Source organism: Takifugu flavidus, chromosome 17 (genome assembly GCF_003711565.1).
Source record: "Takifugu flavidus isolate HTHZ2018 chromosome 17, ASM371156v2, whole genome shotgun sequence".
NCBI lineage: Eukaryota > Metazoa > Chordata > Actinopteri > Tetraodontiformes > Tetraodontidae > Takifugu > Takifugu flavidus.
The window spans coordinates 6,983,739-6,995,436 of record NC_079536.1 but is presented as its reverse complement, the minus strand read 5'-3'; the positions used below and the strand labels follow the sequence as shown (position 1 = coordinate 6,995,436).

The 11,698-nt window shown below is 42.8% G+C and overlaps 1 long non-coding RNA gene across 1 annotated transcript; it reads left to right on the top strand.

The window, feature by feature from the left end:
• The first annotated feature begins 1,354 nt into the window (after positions 1-1,354).
• Positions 1,355-6,781, top strand: LOC130514175 (uncharacterized). Its single transcript, XR_008946944.1, has 4 exons — positions 1,355-1,548; positions 6,141-6,267; positions 6,516-6,590; positions 6,664-6,781. It is a non-coding gene; the product is annotated as an uncharacterized LOC130514175 (long non-coding RNA).
• Positions 6,782-11,698: the final 4,917 nt, after the last annotated feature.

Below are 11,698 nucleotides of genomic sequence, written 5' to 3'. Positions count from 1 at the left end.
CGACTTTAAATAAGCCGTGGAGAGGGTTTTTTTTTTTTTTTTTCTGCACACAGCTTGTGTTTCATCCAAAAAAATAAAAGCCAGCAAATCAACATACACACACTGTCCACACAGACTGATTGCTGCCTAGCAGAGGTGCTGATTACTTAAGGAATTCGGGTAATCACTTTCCCCTCAATGTGGGCTGAGGCCAAGCTAGAGGCAGGCAGCAGTTGGGCTGATTTCACTAATGAGCCTCTTAATTAGCATTGAGGAGCTGCGTGCTCCTCCGTTCACACGCTGAACACAGACACATTTTCATTATGATGAACTTTGCAGCTCTTTGACATTTTGGCATGGGAGGTTCGGAGATTTTGCAGCGTCTCTCCTTACTAGAGAGGTAATGTGCCTCTTTCCCCTGCCGAGCGTCCGGCCTCATGTTTGACTAAGCATTTATAAATGTGGGCACGAACAAAATGAAAGCCCTTCCGAGTTTGACCCTGCCCTCCTGAACAAATGCATCTGTTTTCAGCTATATTTGAAAGCAACCGTAATTAGAGGTCACCTACAGTAATTAGAAAATCTTCCTTCTTCTTGTCATTGTCTCTGTTCTGGAGCATAAACAGGAAAATATTAGTAGGAGCATTACCTATATTCCATGACTGTAGTACATACAGTAGTACATACATGTTAAAAAATATTATGGTATTATTCTTCTTAAATATGATAGAAATAATGACAATGAGCGTTTATGATGATGTGTGCAGCAATCAGACAGACAGACAAAGTCTTTGCTAGCCAACACTGTCGGCTGTGGTGTCGGCTGTGAGCTTCCATGATCTTCACACATGGATGACTTCGAGTTACATGACCTATAAAACATGTTACACGCTCCGATTGCGCCACGTGTCTAACCCTGACACAACGGGGCATGGCATTGCAGGTGTGCCTGCCTGCAACACACACATACACGCACACACACGCACGTACACACGCATAGACAGTGTCACAAGCAACCCGTAGCCAGAGTAATACACACGTGTGCATGATCACAAACACAACCTGCCTCTTTACCTGCCCCAGCTCAGGTCCCACAGGACTCATCCAGTGGATGAGTGGGTGCGTCGATGGCTGCAGCTTCATGTAATTAAAGGATACAAAATCAATTGATGCAGCATAAACACATCTGAATGTCCCTAGAAAAGAACAACACAAAAACATACAACAAATCAAAATCAACAGTTTCATTTATTTTAGTAGAGTTGAAATCCCTTTTAGAAAATGAATGTGCGCTGGGCACACAAACAAAGGATGGTATTTTGCTGGTATTTTGTCAAAAAGATGAGATTGTTTTGTGCTGACCCACATCAGGTGGCGGTCCATGACCACGTCTGGACACAAGAGGAGCCCTCGGTGGGCCCTCCAGACCCCGGTGACCACCAGAGAGGTGGAGGACCATTATCAGCAGGAGAGATAAGCACCCGTGTGGCAGTCTACACCCTGTACCTGAGTGGGCTGAAACAGCGATACAGGCAGTTTATTCGACAGCCAGACGGCGCTATCATTGAGGTAGGATGTAAATAAACATGTTATATTTCAGTTAAACCGACAAAAACGAAGGGGAGAATATTCCAACATCGTCCTCTTTAAATGGTTTAAGGAATTATCATGGAGTAAACAGAGAGATAGGCTGGGGGTTGAGAAAACACTTCCCATTTTCTAAGTCTCTCCTCCCTCCCAAGTGAAACGCAGAAAAAAAAGAAACTAATGCCAAAACTGGTTCCTTATTTTGCCTGTAGAGAAATAGGAAGACAACAGTACAGCTTTGTGGTCTGAAAGGGTGAATAACATTTACAGATTTCTATTTTTTCTCCTCGGGTAATTTCTTTTTTTTTTCTTTTACCTGCTCTTCAAACACAAAATGACAAGATTTGCCCTGAGAAACCAATCAGGTCCTGTGTCTGGAGCTTCTTCTTACAAGAAAGCCAAGTCAATGGATAAAGAAATACAGACCTAAATAAATAAACAGCACATGACCCCACGACTGTTGCACTAGATATAGATGCAAAAAATTCCATTATGTAGTGGTGTTTGAAACGATTCAAATGAAATGTGGGTTGAAAGACTAAAAGAGTTTGCAACAAATTCTAATTACGTGCTGCTTCTAATCCAAGTGGCTGCCAGACAGGCAGGTCAGAGACAGACTGCTTCCCAGATTGTTGCCTAATTAAAAGTAATGCTTTGTTACAACTGCTGCGCGAGCGAGGACTCGTTCCTTTCCTCAATCATTCTGTCAGTTGCCCGTGAGCAAACCGGGATCATCCCAACAAAATTAATATTTGAAGTTTGAATGTCAGAAGGGTGTGTGTGTGGGGGGGAGATGTACATGCTAACAATTAGCTTTGAGGCTCTCCTTGCCTTCTAATGGTTCTCCATCATAATTTGACTGATGGCGCGCTCATATAAATAAACAGCGCTGTGCATTTTCTTACGGCGTGGCAGCGTCTGTGTAACTGCGTTACACCGTCTGAGGGGATGTTCAGATCTAAAAAGCCAGTCTTACATATACAAATCGTCTACGTCGACACCAATACAGATGCTCACACTCAAAGCTACCTCACTGTGAGAACACTTTCCTTTTAGCTTTTGGGGTGTGTGTGTGTGTGTGTAGGGGGGTTGATAGAGGCCACCGTAAGTGAAAGATAGGTGTGACTGTCCCTGGGAAGCATATTCACACGCATTATCTTCCCGTTGCTCTTTTTTCTCACACTGGGTCCCATGGGTGTTGCTGTCCATTCCTTCCAACATAACAAGCAGAGACCTCCGAGAGTTGCCGATGGCGTCTTCTTTCACCCGCTGGGAGCGGGGAGCGATAACACCAGGGTATCAATATGCCATTCCCCTTTGCCTCGTAGCTCAGACCCCCACTTTCCATATTCCAGACTAATCCTCCCCTGAATATATGAACTAGTTTTATGAAAAGAGCAAACGCTGTGAATCACCAAAGGGTTCCCGGCACTCGTAGGTCTGATTTGATTTTATCGTCACTCTCTATAATTCCTGCAGTGATATACAAACTGCAATTGGATGCTGTGTACAAACTGGCCTGCTGATCCAAAGTGACAGCTCCTCTGAGAGGGAAGACATCTGCGCAAGAAAATCAAAAGCTAAAATATTGAGAATAAAACAACAGCAACAAATATTCTGTTTGATGCGGTGACCTCATGAAAAATGTCCTCCCATTATTTGATTTATGACATTGTAAAGTGGCTTTATGGGATTTACCATCCAGGCTTATTACCTTATTCATCGATCGGAACAGAATCTGGCTCTATAGAGATGGTGTTACATTATAAGGGCGTAATTTTTTTTTTTTAGCATTAATTTGGACCAAGAAATATGAATTTGCTTCACTTCAAACCAAATAGGGAGAAATCTATGTGATGGTTTTATTGGCTGAAAATACAGGGAGTCATAGAGAAGAAGAGAAACTGTAGGTTTCATGAGCTTCAGTTTGCTTGTGAGTGTAGAGAAACAGTGTAATACCGTGACTGCATCCTCTACCTCAATTAGTTAAAAGACTTATCCTGCTACTTAAGAAGTCTGTTTCCATTTACTGAGGAAATATTGACGGATGGCTCATTTCCCTTTAAGAGCTCTGTTTCTCAGGCAGTGTCCTGGACACTGATGCCCGGGGGGACTTGCTCCTCCCTTAGACTAACATGGCCACAGCTTCAGGGGCCAAAAGCTTTGCATAATAGCCTAAAATTTACACCCAAAATTTGTTTAAACGAACACCTTAAAAAGCAGTTCTTAGAAGAAATGCCCTGAGCTATAGACACTGTTAGACTCTGGAACCGAACAGTGAGGTGTGTCCTGTTTGATCTGCAGCAGAGTGAGAGTCATGAGGAACTTAATATTTCTGGTGTTTGTTCAGCCATTATTCATTTGTGTTGACTGAAAGGCCTTTTTTTTCTTGCCTCTTTATGAATTGCCTCCAACGTATGGCGCATAAGTGTGTGTGTGTGTGTGTGTGTGTGTCGGGGGGGGTTCCAAGGGGGTGTGCGGTAAAATATAAAATGATAATGATGTTTTTAGTGACTTGCATATTGAATTCTGTTTAAAGAAAGTTAATATTAATGATCCATCATATGTTTCCATCGAGCCGGTTATTGCCCACGGCAGGTGTCTGAAATATTGACCGTGTTGCAGAAAATCGTCCAGCCGAATCACAACAACACACCAAAAAAGTTGGAGTTATGTTCCCATCAGCGAGCTCCAATAAAAGACATTAAAAGGTAAAGTGAGGTGTTGCTTTGCAAACACTCGTGGCCTATAAACAGATGTTCCACAGCTGCCATCTCACAAACTGCACTGCTGACAACAACTGTCGGGGCTGATATTATGCAGGGAGATGCATCTATATAACCGCGGACCTTCACAGAGGGCCTCATAAACACTCTGTCTGGAGAAACAAGATGGCTGATGTAGAAATTAATGCAGGCAAAGTCATTATCTCCCTTCCTAAAACCACAGTGGGTTTATGTCCCCCTGTGCCGTTCCTTTCTCCGGGGCTAGCATTTAACTGTCGATGGACTTCTAAAAAGATAGGACAAACCAACTGTGCTCCTTTTGTCTGCTTTCCTCCATATGGGAGACTGCAGCATATGCACAAACTGGCTCCGCTTCTGTAAAACTTCCATTAAAGATGCACAACTAAGGCTCTGCCAGCTTGAATATTACCTTGCTGTGCAAATTATTTATGGCTCAGAAAAAAACGCTGATGACAAGCATCTCCGGCACGTGGCATAAATAAAAACTGTTAAAGCTATATTTCGATTCACGTGTGCACAAGGGTTACGTTATTCCTCGGTTACATATTTAGGCCTGGATTTAGTCTGGAGATTTTTTAAAAATAATAATCAATAGCCAGATCAAAGTGCTCGTGGCGGAGATGATGAATCCAGAGAAGGGGGCGCTTTTATCATCTTATCATCTTAATATGCCCTCAAAGTCTCCCCTTCCTCATCCTGCCATGACTCAGCCCACCGCCCATGATGCCAATAATGACCTAATTCAGCACGTGGACAATATGAAGGAATTAACCTTTTGAAAAACACCTTGCAGCAACATTAATTGATAAAGCGCATAAATTCTACCCCTACCCCTCTTTTGTAATTACCCCACGCACATTTGCTTGCCGGCGTGGAGCTGAGGACCCACGCTTCATTTGCCATGGGGTCATCGGCAGCCCTCAGAAATATGAATATGATTTAACAGGAAGTGAATGTTCTCTACGCTCTGTGTATGTGTGTGTGTGTGTGTGTGTGTGTGTGTGTGTGTGTGTGTGTGTGTGTGTGTGTGTGTGTATGTGTGAGGAATGTCCTTGGCTACTTACTGTATGTTGCATGAGGAGATTAATGCCTTCCTGGCAGCCATATCTGCTAAGAAGGAGAACCTCTCCAAAGTACATCCCATGTAATTATCTGGCAAGTTTCTACTAGTTTTGGATTTTAAAAAAACCCAAACACGCACACTGTGGCACATTTTTCTGCTCTTCAATCAAAGTCATGCAGCTCCAGGAGGCTGCCAATTCATTTAATTTAGCACAACTGCTTCCTGCTGCCGTGGAAAGAACACAGAGTAGCGTACATTTATACCAAATAAAGATTTAGATTACAGAATATCCCAATCTGTGTTCTGGCTCACAGTTGGTAGTATTAATCTTTTATAATTATAGTTATAATTATTATTATCATCATCATCATCATTATTATTATTATTATTATTATTATTATTATTATTATTATTATTTTATAACTGTACAAAAGTAGGCCAGCACTGCGTTGTGAGCTGTTCCCCCTCTGGGACCAGAGGTAGTGTGTCATATAAAGTCTCAATATCTGTGTCTCCTCCAAGTTCACTCCCAGTAGCAGGACCAAGGCAGAAAAGACTATTTATGACAACATTACTTGCAGGCCTGAAGGAAAATAGCACTTGTGTTAATCTCAGTCACTCTCATCCAGGTTGAACCTGTATTTTGATATGCCTGATACATTCGGCCCCAGGCTGCTCTCAAAACACTGTTTTTTAAGATTTTTAGACATTTACAAAGATTTCTTCATGACTGCTTTACAACATGCACTTTTTATTTTTTCAAGGTCACTGGTGACATTGAAGGAAGTGACAACGCCGTGAGGAAGGCGGCGTCCCCAAGTCAGAGCTCTGCCAGTCAGAGACACGTGCAGGAGTGCACCTGGTTACCAACACGGAAAAGACGCTTCAAGAGTGAGTGAGATGCATCCGAGGGCAGGAATGTCCACTGGACACACACACAAACACACACACACACACACACATACATGCACGTACACACACACACACTGTTGCCGAGTGTGTGTGCAGGCTCCCAGAGGAAAGGACACATTCTGCAGAACTTGTCTCATGTCAAACACCTGAGACGTCCAACAGCCACGCCCTTCCTACCTGCTGTTTGCCGAAGTCACACAGTTTCGTCCTATGATTTGTCCCCCCAGGGTGCCATCGTGTGGAGCCAGTAGGAGGAAGTGGGTGCGGCTCCAGTTTTGCATAGCAAGATGAACGATATCAAAGTAAAAGAGGTGAAACTTGTACCATAATGTAATCAGTGAGTCATCTAATCAACTGTCCGTGTCTCCATCGCAGCAGACGTTTGTGTATCACCTGTTCATCTGATAAATAAGAACGTGGACGTCCACAGTGATGGTCTGTTTGCAGCCTGCCTGATCACCAGTACTTCTAATTAAATGCAGCTTCTTCGGTGCTGGTTGTCCTGGCGTGGTTGAAAATGAAATGTTTGAAGTCCCTCATCAGAACATGAGTGATAAAATATCAATACTGTCCTCACATTAAGCAGGATAATATTCCAGACAGCTTGATTTGTATTGAATATGTGTCTGCTTCCAACTGCTCGGTGTAATGAAGTGGCTCACAAATCAGGCAATAATAGCTGCCTACTTACACATATTGCTTAATTAAAGGTTGTGGGATGATTAGCATGTATCTCCGAATGGCAATGGGGCTAATGTCACTGACGGTCAGGCTTTAAAAGGTTTTATAGATAACAAACCTATTACACCTCCCCTCTAAAATCAAATCTTGATAACCAGCCATTTTCATTGATGATGATTCTCCTTTATGGGCAGCTATTAGAGATCAAGTTCTGGGTCTTGTGGGGGGTGCAATGGTGGCCATTTGGGCCCATCATTATCAGGAAAAGAGCTTCTTGGGCCTTCCAGTGGCTCCTAACCTCTGTGTTGAAAAGTCTCAGCCCTGCAGGCTCAGCACACATAGACTCATTCTCCCTCAGACACACACACACACACACATACATGCACGTACACACACACACACTGTTGCCGAGTGTGTGTGCAGGCTCCCAGAGGAAAGGACACATTCTGCAGAACTTGTCTCATGTCAAACACCTGAGACGTCCAACAGCCACGCCCTTCCTACCTGCTGTTTGCCGAAGTCACACAGTTTCGTCCTATGATTTGTCCCCCCAGGGTGCCATCGTGTGGAGCCAGTAGGAGGAAGTGGGTGCGGCTCCAGTTTTGCATAGCAAGATGAACGATATCAAAGTAAAAGAGGTGAAACTTGTACCATAATGTAATCAGTGAGTCATCTAATCAACTGTCCGTGTCTCCATCGCAGCAGACGTTTGTGTATCACCTGTTCATCTGATAAATAGGAACGTGGACGTCCACAGTGATGGTCTGTTTGCAGCCTGCCTGATCACCAGTACTTCTAATTAAATGCAGCTTCTTCGGTGCTGGTTGTCCTGGCGTGGTTGAAAATGAAATGTTTGAAGTCCCTCATCAGAACATGAGTGATAAAATATCAATACTGTCCTCACATTAAGCAGGATAATATTCCAGACAGCTTGATTTGTATTGAATATGTGTCTGCTTCCAACTGCTCGGTGTAATGAAGTGGCTCACAAATCAGGCAATAATAGCTGCCTACTTACACATATTGCTTAATTAAAGGTTGTGGGATGATTAGCATGTATCTCCGAATGGCAATGGGGCTAATGTCACTGACGGTCAGGCTTTAAAAGGTTTTATAGATAACAAACCTATTACACCTCCCCTCTAAAATCAAATCTTGATAACCAGCCATTTTCATTGATGATGATTCTCCTTTATGGGCAGCTATTAGAGATCAAGTTCTGGGTCTTGTGGGGGGTGCAATAGTGGCCATTTGGGCCCATCATTATCAGGAAAAGAGCTTCTTGGGCCTTCCAGTGGCTCCTAACCTCTGTGTTGAAAAGTCTCAGCCCTGCAGGCTCAGCACACATAGACTCATTCTCCCTCAGACACACACACACACACACACACAGACACTCCCACACCCACACACATACCCAGACACTCAAACACACACCTCTCAAGACACCAACCTTTTTTTTTTTAATTTAAATGTTGTCACTGACGTGAGCGACGGTTTATTTCAGTTTTTCCGTGCGCTTGCCGTCGGTCTTTGACGCTGGCCAGAGCTCTCAGAGCTGATTCGCTCCAATTAGACATCACTCCATTAACAGTGACAGTGCTACACCCCCGATTCAATCAGCTCACCAAATGAACATTGAGCAGATGTGCTGCTCTTCGTCTTCCTGATTCTCTCTGTCTTTAGTTCATATTTCCATCCAGCTCTGTCTTACCTCTGCTCTGTCTGTCTGCAGCAACCAGCTGCATCCAGAGCACAAATGTTCTGTTTGGCTATGTTACAGTGGTACAGATGGAAGAGGGCGCAAATATTGGAAAGGTTCAAATATTTGATTGTTAATGACAAACACAGCTTCACTGCAATTTAAATTTCAAATTGATCCCTGGGAGCCATTACTTCTGAGAGAGAGAGAGAAACACGCCGGCAGGTCCCGGCTCCGCACATTTGCTGATTTATGTTAAAAGAAAAGCATTTTTGCAGATCTATCAGAAGGGAGCTGCAACTTTTTGAAGTAGGTGCCTGCCTGTGCGCAGAGCCAGCTGACCTGGGGATGCTTCAGGAAAAAAAATAGAAAACATAAAAAGGAAGAAAAACTACGACTTACTCTATTTTTGTGGCCCTTAGCTTCAGGTACCGGCATAAAGCAGTTTGCATTCAGAAGTGCTGCGATGATCATTACTGTACACATCTAGATGGGCGCCTCTCCGGGCACGGTTGGCGGGCACCGCTCAGCCTCATTCATTTGAATTAGGTAGCCTGACTAAATGAAAGGAATTCAAATACCCTCCCCAAACAGCAGGCTTTTGTGATTTGTTTAAACGTTTTTCTTTTGATGGAGGACTTTGTTCTCTTTGCATACATGTCTGCATTTGTTATTGACTTCATTTTTGGCTTTTTCTTGTTTGATGTTGAAATTGTAATTATGTCTTCTGCAGAGAGGAAGAGCTGCATTGTAATCCTCCTTTGATCGGAAAAGAGGAACAAAATAAAAGAATGAAAAAAAGGCGGCCTCCGTGATGCTACATTAAAGCCACGGCTGCCGTTAAAGTCGCATATGTACAAAACAATATGCAAAACACCTTTAAAGTCCAGACCCCTGTCAGATTTTTCCAGTTCATACTGTATTCATTTTCACTGACCCGAACATGATTTCCTGGTGCTTAAACACACACAGACACACACGCACACACACACAGTCGGGATGTAACAAGATGTCAACATGGCGCCATATTTCTGCGGCATCTGGATAGATCATGCGCCTCTCTGTACACATATTTATTTATTTTTCCACTTCCTCAGTGGTGTCAGTCAGGCAGATAACCTACTCAAGAAAAGTGGTAGAAAACATGGGGGGGGGGGAGTGAAGGAGAAAATATATGAATATGCAAATCGTGTCACGTTGCACAACCTTGTAATAAGCTAAATATGTTGTCGCTGGCTTTCATTATGCAGAGGTCATTGCTTAATGCCAGGCAGCTGGGCCTGGTTTCTTCAAGCCTCCCACCTCCCAACCACTCCTGTCATCAGTGTTCCAGACGCCGATACGCATTCATTCAAAGAAGCAACCAAATAAATGAATATGTAGCATCAAATTCAATGATGATATTTACTATTGCAAAGCTGCTGTAATAAAGCCTTCGTCTTTTCCTTGACGCAGTCGGCTGTTAGTGGTGCCCAGAGAGAAGATCATTAGATTTCACTCTGCAAACACAAAATTATTACAAGCCAAATGCTACGGCCAGTTTACCTGGTAAAACTGGTAGTTACAGTTGTTTGAAAGCCACGCGCGACCTGACTTTCATTCTGTCTCCAAGATCTTCTCTTAAAATCTGTCTCCCTGACATGGAGCAATGCTGCTAAGCATTAGGTAGAATGGTGCATCTCCTTCTCTCACGTGCTCCTCAAATAATAGCAGGTCTGAATACTAAAAATGTAATGAACTTCACGCTTCATTGCATCTGACGTTGCTTAATTAATGGCTGCGTTTAAAGTACATAGGGCCCCCATAATTGATTTATATGCATGATTTGCACATACAGCTGTTGGTTCCTGTAGGAGGCTCATCATTTAAAAAGTGACAGTTGATGACGGCGGGGCAATATCAGCCTATTCTGCTGGTTGGTCCACCCAGTGGGGAACAAGAGAACAAGTTATATTTTGGAGGGTCTTAGAAAAGCATTTTAAATTTTAACATGGCTCTTTTGTTATCATACTTGGAACTAAAGTCTTGTGTGCAAAAAATAAAAAAGAAATGAGATTTAATTGAGAGCTGACGTTTCCATAGACCGTCTCCCCCGTTTGGACTATGAAATGGTACAACTAGTAAAGAATATACAAATATGTTGTTGTCAGATAAATAGAATAAATAGAAATAATTTCTTTTGCTCAGAGGATTAAGCATCACACAAAGAGTTGCAGAGCAAATCTTCTGCAAGTCTGGATCCAGCCACACTGATAAACATATCAAAGGCAGTAAAAAGAAACAGTTTTGCCGGCCATTTTAAGCTGAACTTCCTAAACTGGATTCTGTTCAATGATGTACACTTGATATCCTAAGAAAACTGTTTTATAATTGTAGTTTTAAAGTTTGGTATTTTCTTCACTTTAAGCTCAGCAGAAGTGTTCCTAAAATATGTTTACCAGTGAATAAAATGAGCGGGAATCCTGCTTATTGTGTCATTTTGCTAAGCAGACTTTAAAAGTCCAAATCTGACAATTCTATTACAAACCTAATTATTGTTGCTTAGCCGTCACCTTTGCAGTGTTAGCATTTAGCCTTCATTGACCGCAGTCTTTATGCTTAGTTCAGGCATACCCAGCGTGTTTATAATTATTGTTTTCTGTGGAGATCTGGAGGTCGCTGGCCTCTAACCATTATTTGGTTTTGGACCCTCAGTGGAGCTCAGATCAATCTCACACCTACAGAACATTCTAGCATATTTCTATCACCAGACTATTGATTTTTCCACAAGCAGGCCCCTATTGTATGTGTGAGGTGTTTTCTAGCACATAGAGCTTGCAGCCTACAGCCAACATGCACAGACACACACACACACAAACACACACACAGACTGAGTGATTTAAAGCTGCTCATGCTTACACACATGCAGTTTTTCATGTTGCTTTTGATTTACAGTATCCATAGGCATTCATGTGTCGACAATGCAGGCATCAGCATATTTACTGTCTTTAGATCTGGACACACTCTCTCTCTCACACACACATGCACAAA